Source organism: Hibiscus syriacus, unplaced genomic scaffold, assembly GCF_006381635.1.
Source record: "Hibiscus syriacus cultivar Baekdansim isolate YM2019G1 unplaced genomic scaffold, ASM638163v2 tig00001644_pilon, whole genome shotgun sequence".
Classification (NCBI taxonomy): Eukaryota; Viridiplantae; Streptophyta; class Magnoliopsida; order Malvales; family Malvaceae; genus Hibiscus; species Hibiscus syriacus.
The window spans coordinates 5419573-5428491 of NW_024061878.1; the positions used below are offsets into that span (position 1 = coordinate 5419573).

Below are 8919 nucleotides of genomic sequence, written 5' to 3' on the forward strand. Positions count from 1 at the left end.
AAAATTCTATGTTGGGTAGAACTTCTAAAATTTTAGGAGGAGAAAAACTTATAAAATTATTGGGGGACGAAAACAAATTATCAATAGAAAATACAAAGCAAAAATCTAAAATATATGATAATTTTAAATTTTAGGGAACGATCACCCCAGTCGTCCCCTTCTACTCATCTCTAATTAGAGTCAAAATACTCTAAAAAATAATAAAGATCAAAATATATATTTCATCGAACATTATGGACTTTTTTTTATCATTATGCCTATTATTTATTAACTAATGAGATACAATAGATTGATCCTCAATGCATACAAGCCTAATTTATAATTTAATAAATTATTAATGAAAATATACTAAATTAATTAAAGGGCGGATTGTTATGAATGTTATTAAAAGCGTAAACATAGATCTAAACACGCATGCTAACTCCAACAAGTTAAAAAGGAAAGAAATATTCCATGTTCAAGAAAATATGCAAACTTGTGCAAAAAAATAAAATAAAATAAAATTAACCACAATTATTCAACATAAAAACTCTACATATTGTAACAGGTTTCCCACATGAACCAGTTAATAAAATGAAATCAATGTGTATAATAATCAATAATGATCCATTCAGAAAATAATAATTGATAATGATGCTTTCCTGCTCCCTTTTCAGTATTTGGTTGCAACCTAATAGAATAAAGACACCATTTGGTTGAAGTTTAAACATGACTTAGTTACGCCTATCACGGCACCAATCCCACACAATCACATTAATTAATAACAGTAGAACCAACCTCATAATTAAATGAATATTAAATATTTTCATTATAATATTTTTTTGTGTAGCAGAAAAAAGTTTATTAATAAAAAAATATAGGCTTGCATTACAAAAATAAAAGCAAGCTATGATATATTTAAATGTTTATTATCAAATAATTAAATATGTTCAAAATAGATATTATCAATTATAATTAATCTAGATCAATAAAAAAATTACGGACATCAAAACAACAACAATTGTTTTGTACCATTCTAATATTGTACTAGAAGAGAACTAAAGCTACTCCATGAATATCAACTTTACCATGAAGCTCTAAATAGTTATTTTCTTTGCTAAAGGCGGAACTTATAAGAGATTAATGGGCCATGGCCCCGAATATATTTATATATATAACCCCTAGATCTGGACTGGGAGTTTCGACCAAATTCAGACAGTCACATGTCATATATAGAAATCATTTCCAAATTCAAAAAGCACTTAAAATTCATTTCAGTAAATAACTAAGATTAATGGTAAAAAACAAAAATACATAACATTAAAATGTATATACATATCATCAGAAGTCTGAATGGAAACGTGGTCAAAACAAAATATCAGGATACATATACATACAAACGACATTAAAAACATGTGTCACCAAAATATAACAGAAATGGGTGTAAGAAAATATACAGTGGTACAAAAGTTGAGAATGGTCGATCCTCCTCATGCCATGTCTGTTAGCATACTATCGGATATTATCTGAAAAGTTAAAAATTAATGAATAAGCTAAAAAACCTAGTATGATCCTTGCGGTGTATAAAAACATACAGATAAAATATTTCAATAAAAGTTCATTTATAAAACAAGATATTTAAACATGAACATTACCCCCATCCGTACACTAGAATATACAGGTTTCCCTGAACCATACACCCACATGTACGCCCGATAATGACCTTATATTGATAGAATAACGGCCTGCGGGAAGGTGTTAGCCAATGCAAAAAGTAGAGGAGCCTGCAGTAAGGTCTTACAAGTCATAGACTAGGCCTGAAATACTTTCCTCCAATCATACCCACCAATGATAGTAAATATGCATGAATTTGAGTGAAAAAATAATTTAATATAATAAAACATTAAAACATGTCATTTTTCCAAAATCAGATATAGAAATACGGTAACTAGAGATCATATCAAAAATATACTAAATGAAGATATCATAAGTAAAAGCATACAGTAAAACAAATGTCATGCAGTCAGAATATTTAAATTTCCAAAATAGTTTAGACAAATTATTTAAAACAATAATGTGACACCAAATAGGAAAACACCTGTACCAATCTGAGAACTCTGGGATTGGTGCAAGTATACATGTCGCAAGTTATAATATAGAATAGATATCGTCACCACAAGGATTGGTGTAACTCTGTGTTTTAACTCCTTGTACTGTAAAAAGGAATAAATTGGTGATAGAAGAAATTTGAATTAACGAGTAAAAATAAAGGTACAAGTAAATAAAAGTATATTAAGATTGAATAAGAGAGAAAGTCGGGTTATCGTGAGTTGTGGTGTGATGAATGTATGTATAGTCTGAGTAATTGATTGCCAAGGAAACTCGATTGCCATGACAACTGAGAATGATTCAATTGACGTAGAAATTGGGTTCCTCCCTTCAAAGCTTGGTGAAGCATTCTACAATGCCTTCTTATTATCCCTAACCCGAAGAACTGGTTAATTGTTCATGCATTGGTGATGCATCTTTGCTTTAACCATGGGTGAACAACAGTGATCTTGTGCTTCTTTTAGTCATTAAAATCAGAATCATATCCTTAAGATGGATTAACCTTCACAAACGTTCGTTAGAATGAAGATCATGCTCATTTGTTTCTTGAATCTAACCCTCCCGATATTAGATAAATGGATAACTCTTGAGATCCTCCCCCAATTTGTTCGAAATCAAAGTAAGAACTAAGAATGGACAAACTTTGAAATTAAACCGCAATCAATGAACTTAAACAAATCCACACATTTTCACAGTGATAAAAATCCAATAACCCAAGCCAATTTAGTATAGTTCATGGTTGGGTGTAAAAGAAACACATGGTAAAAATTTCCAAACATGAATCAAATAAAAATAAGAAAGAAGATATGCGATCAACTCTCAGTATTTCTATATAGTCGGCCTCCCCTTGCAGATTGTGATTTCATTATTATTTATAAGAGATGATTAGGTTGAATTGGTTGTTAATGAGGATGAGTTTTAGTTAGAATAAAAGAGATAATAAATCTTTTTTATTTTTATCATCAAACTCCTTGCAAATCGTACTTCCTTACCTCATTAAAACTTTGTGTGAAAACCCATATTTTTTGACTTATCTCTTTCTTTTCGTGCTCATATTGAATAAGGTGGACTTATCCAGTCATCATAGGCAATCGACTCGATAAACCCTTTAGAAAATAGTTTCCAATGCCACAACAATTTATGCTTGCCAAGGCAATGCCTAACATGCACAAATTAACCCACACGAACGTCTTTTCCACAAAAACCAACCGTAATGACATATCAAACTTGACAGTGAAGGAAACTATGGAATCATGCATGAGTGACTAATAATGCAACTAAAATAAGCCTAACTCTAGCAATAATTATGAGAAAAAAAGTATAAAACATAGTACTTTTATGCATTTAACACACCCCCAAACTCAAACTATTTTTTGTCCTCAAGCAATGCATGACATCCATTTCTCATAGCAATTAGACACATCAATCTTACACTTGTTTTGCACCTGTTACCTCAAAATCTTAGGAATTTTCTGCCAATCACCTTCAAATCTCAAGACAACAAGAAATCAACTCAATTCAACCTATGATGCTCGTGTAAGACTGTGCTCTTAGTCGAGAAGGTTCACTACTATCGGTATTTGAAGAGAATATCATAATTATCAAATTATTTAATAAACCAAAAGATTTCGCAACAAATACTATTTAGATTAACTATAACTTCAGCTTATCGTAACTACCTGAGAGTAATTGAGTAGTAAGATGTTGTTAACAATGAACCCCCTAGCCTTTTAGTTAGAGTTATCCCGTGAAGACTTTCATTCACTCATGCTATTGGCGACTATCTTTCCTACTTAGTATTCACTAAGCGTACCAAACTTGCTTTAGCAGTGGAGTGTTCTAGAGCTAAAAGATTGTTGTGAACAATTTATTAGGCTAGAGCTAGATGGGTACCTCTAGCAATTCACATAGAACTTAAACAAAAATGCAAGATAACTAAGCATTCACCAAAATACCCATAAGTCAACCAAACAAGACATTCGGTAGATAGTTATAGGATCACAATAATCCTTAAGGAAATATCAAATTATCTACAAGCCCTAAGATTCTTGGCATTAAAATACTATCGATAATTATCTCATCATAGGTAAGTACAAACACTACAAGAAAATATACCTTTAATGACACACGAACGATAACACACACTAATTTATGACTTGCAAAACATGTGTGTCATAAACAATGTCATGTTTTTTAAAATCTGAACGATTTATGACTTACAATAATGTGTCTCATATTTAATAGTCATAATCCAAAAAAATTGCAAAAACACGAAATACACTTTTTAATTGTGTGTCATCTTTAGGAGTCGTATTCTAATTTCCCCCATTATTTTCATCATTTCCCGCTTCTTCCCCCCGCCTAATGTTTTCCACTCCTTTCATTCTCTCCTGTTTTTCATCCCGATTCTCTTCTTCTTGTTAGGCCCGAGTTTGAATCCCTAGCCTCTGCCGCTCATTTCCGCCTCCAATGAACTCGATGATCTCCGTCTCTTCCACCGCGCCACCGTCTCTCCCTCCACCTCGTCCCACCTCTCCTCCTCCTCCCCTAAAATCACTTTCCTTTTCTTGACCAACACCGACCTCTATTTCCTCCATTCCGTCTCGTGTTTCCAGTTATTTCTCAGTCTTACTCTTTTTGTAAATCTGATTCTTTTTTGCATTGATTTATGCTTGTAATGCATCTATTCTTTTAATGTCATTTGAAGTTTATTTTTTTCTAATCATTAGACTGAAATTTGGAGATTTGACTGTTTGAGTTTTGTGTAGAGTTCTGAGATATCTAAGCTTGAGGCATGATGGCTTCTATGACGTATTCTCCAGCTGCATTTACTGGAACTTCAGCTTCCTATCTTCTTCGAAGCTCCGGTAATGGCATGAGAGACATCCCTCTTGAAACCCTAGGGACATCATGATTTCATGCGTCAAAAAGGGGTGTAACTGTAGTTACAAAGTTGAGAAAAGTGAAGCATGAATATTCGTGGCTTGCAGATCCGGATCCAAATGTGAAAGGTGGAGTCCTAAGTCATATTTCCCATTTCAAGCCTTTGAAAGAAAAGCAAAATCCTGTTACTTTGGATTTAGAGAAGCTCCTTGTAAATTTTGAGAATAAGATGATTGATGTAATTCCTTATTTCCAGTGACTTTTGGTTTTTATGATCATAACAAGCCCGTGGTTGCTTCAAATTTTGTGTTTGTTTCATATGGAGGTGAGGAGGATGGCAAATGAAACTGGATTGGACTTCAGTGATCAGATTATATTATTGGAGAATAAATATCAACAGGTACAATTATATTATTTGAGACCATCTGAGAGTACATTAGCTGTTTCCATGAAGTAATATAATTTCTAGTTATACATTTATATGTTCCTCTGAGTCGATACATATTCAGCCTGTTAATGAGAGTAAAGTTAAGTATGGAATATGTTTTCGTGTGCTCAATTTAATTATAAAAAAACTAAAAATTAGGTCAGGAATTTATATTTAATATTGGCTGATAAAATGTTTCTGATGTTGCATTTTCTATGGAATTTATTTGTTATTTAGAATTTTATTATAGTACTTGATTTTATTTTTGGATTCATTCTCTTATTGCAGAGGATTATCAATAGTAGAACATTTATATGCTTGCTTGAAATTCGGTGGTGTTAATCTCCAAAATCTATGATTCTACTTTAAGTCTGCTGTAAGCTTGATACCTTAATAAGGGATGAGCTTAATTCAATGTTTTAGAAAAGGCTTGCACATCATTTAGTGTTGATGTGTTGTTAAAGATATTGATGTTTCACCATGTTTTTGGTTTTCGGTTAACTCTTATAATCCTTTATGTTATTTATTTCAGGCCTTGAAGGACTTATACACACATCTAACCCCTATACGAACATTGCCCAGCACCCTAACAGACCTGCATTCCTTGATCATGTATTTAACATTACCGATAAGGTTTGGTGGTTGCATGACCTTTAACTCAGATATTAAATTCTACATATTTTCATCAACATTATCTTTAACACCCAGTGTGTGGAGGGTGAAGAATTGTTCTAATAAATTTTTTGTATATTCTCATGTGTCTAGTTTATGGAACTTCATGGAGATCGATCGGGGTATGACGATCCAACTATTGTTACTGGTATAGGAACCATAGATGGTAGGTGATACATGTTTATTGGTCAGCAAAAGGGTAGAAACACTAAAGAGAATATTTAACGTAACTTTGGAATGTCGACTCCCCATGGGTAAGTATATGAAACTTGCATGTTGAATTTTACCTTTCAAAGAGAAAAATCTGTCACTCTTAACTGATATTTAAGAAATGCTTACAATTATAGGAAGGCTCTGCGCGTGATGTATTATGCAGATTATCATGGTTTTCCTATAGTTACTTTTATTGACACTCATGGGGCGTATGCTGACCTTAAATCTGAGGATCTGGGTCAAGTATTAGGACTATTGTATTATGAAGCATACCATATATACTTTTAATATTGGCACAACTGATTTTTATGCGTTACATTCATGTAGGGTAAAGCTATTGCCCATAATTTGAGGACCATATTTGGTATGAAGGTCCCAATCGTTTCTATTGTTATCGAGGAAGGTGGCTCTGGCAGTGCCTTGGCCATTGGTTGTGCTAATAAATTGTTGATGTTGGAAAATACAGTCTTTTCTGTTGCCAGGTATTGAGATGTCGTAAATTATTTTTATTGAAAGTCGTTTAAGCCTGTACAACTTGTCTTTTTGATCCCACACAATATATGATATTGCAATTGGTTAAAACCTTATTTTTCCTCGTTGTACCTGGTAAGATTGTATATTATTCCTTGTAAATGTTGATCTTTTTTAGATGACATTTCTAATTGTGCCGATATTTCATTTCTTTCCTATTTCTTTAAATGGTATAGTCCAGAAGCCTATGCTACAATTTTGTGGAAGACTTCCAAAGCTTCTCCAAAGGTTCAAAAGAAATTATTGGTTTTAGGCTTATTTTTTAGTAATTTTCATTTTCTTATTAGTATTTAAGGTTTCCAGTTGTAGCTCCTGTCAAAATGACATTTGAAATGTAAGTGCTATTCTTTATCTAAAATAGATGTTATTATTCTCAATTACTGCTTAGCTACAATATCGTTGTTCTCTTTCCTCAACAAATGTTCTCGGTGTTGTAGATATGCAACATGTGTAATACCTATAAGTGCATTCTTTGCATCAAGTCTTTGGTAAGTATTTAACTGTGGTATGACTAGAATTTTTGTTTGGTGTGTGGTGTAGTGTTTTCCTTATTATGGTGTGGTTTGTGTTGTGTAATGAGTTACTTATGTCAGCAAAAAATACATATTTCTTGAAAACCCTACTGAAAACCCTACCGAGATTGAAAACATAGTATTACTTGTGAACTTGTTGCTTGTTTCAGACTCTTTTTTGTTTTAAGTATAATATTGTTCCTTAATGATCATTGTTGGTAGGGTACTACTGAAAACCACTCCTTGTTGCTTGTTTCAAACCCAAGTTGGTAGGTTGACTTGAGTTTGTGAAAATTCTCAACTAAATAAACCTGGATGATTATTGTTAAGCTCAAATCAAGTATAGATACAGTAGTAGTACCTGTTACATGTATTGTTTTACCTTTTATTTTGTTTCTTAAACTTGAACTAAGGTTAAGGGGGTTTTACGGAGTGGTCAAGTTACCTTCTCTGCATAATGAAGTTTCTTAATTAAACCAGGATCCTAATTTGTTGAATTGCTACCATTTGTCTTACTCCATGTTTTCATATCTTAATGCCTTGCCCTGAAATACTGGTTCTGACAACACTAATTTGTTTTTCTTATACTTTTAATGAAAATTAAATTTTAAATCCATTTAAGCTGTTTAGTTTCCAAAAGGTTTATGATATTGGCTACAAATTGCTTATATGATATGAAGCTTATTATGTACTGGCTGTGCAAAATTTTGACATCTTTGTTTTATTTTGCTTACCTTTTGTTGATATTGTTTTTGCATATTCTAAGCATCCTCATTTTTTGTTATTGTCAATACAGGTTTGGCAACACTGCATATTTGCATATATATGTAGTTTTTATCCAGATGCTCAAAGCTCTAAGTATGTGGAAACAGAATGCATTATTTGATTACATCCAACGAAATCACTCTATAATTGTAATGACTGGCTATTTATGTTTGTAATATTACAGTGCCAGTGGTAACATTTTTCATGGGTGTCATGTGTATATATTGTATGCAAATGGATTGCTTATATATAATATGATATATATATTTAGTATTATGAGGCATTAAATGTAATTTAGTTTGATTATTTGTCAATCTACAATATATATAAATATATATAATTTACGAAATACAATCACGACATACGAATGTGTGTCATCTTCATTTATGACGGGGGCTTCAATGACACGTAATGTAAGTCATACATGCGTATCATTAATTTATGACACACAAATGTGTGTCATCTTTATTTATGACGGGGGCTTCAATGACGTTCAATGTGCATCATAAATGAGCGTCATAAATGTGTGTCATAAATGTGTGTCATAAATGAGTGTCATAGATTTATCATACACAATTGTGTGTCATCTAAGATTCATGTCGATGGCTTCAACGACAGTCATTTGTGTGTCATCCGTACCAATAGATGACGCGCAATGCGCGTCATTAAAGGGGTTTTTTCTAGTAGTGAAAGTCTCAACAATTATTTATATATCTAAATGCCATGGAATGTAAATGTCATGGAGAACCTGAATGAATAACACAAACAATGCAAAACACAAAACATGACATAATAAATGCAATATGACAAAATGAACAACACCCCCAA

The 8919-nt window shown here is 32.4% G+C and overlaps 1 long non-coding RNA gene and 1 pseudogene across 1 annotated transcript; both read left to right on the forward strand.

The window, feature by feature from the left end:
* Positions 1-4882: 4882 nt before the first annotated feature.
* Positions 4883-7108, forward strand: LOC120128404 (annotated as a pseudogene).
* Positions 7109-7118: 10 nt separating this feature from the next.
* Positions 7119-8183, forward strand: LOC120129135. Its single transcript, XR_005516705.1, has 3 exons — positions 7119-7148; positions 7252-7302; positions 8123-8183. It is a non-coding gene; the product is annotated as an uncharacterized LOC120129135 (long non-coding RNA).
* Positions 8184-8919: the final 736 nt, after the last annotated feature.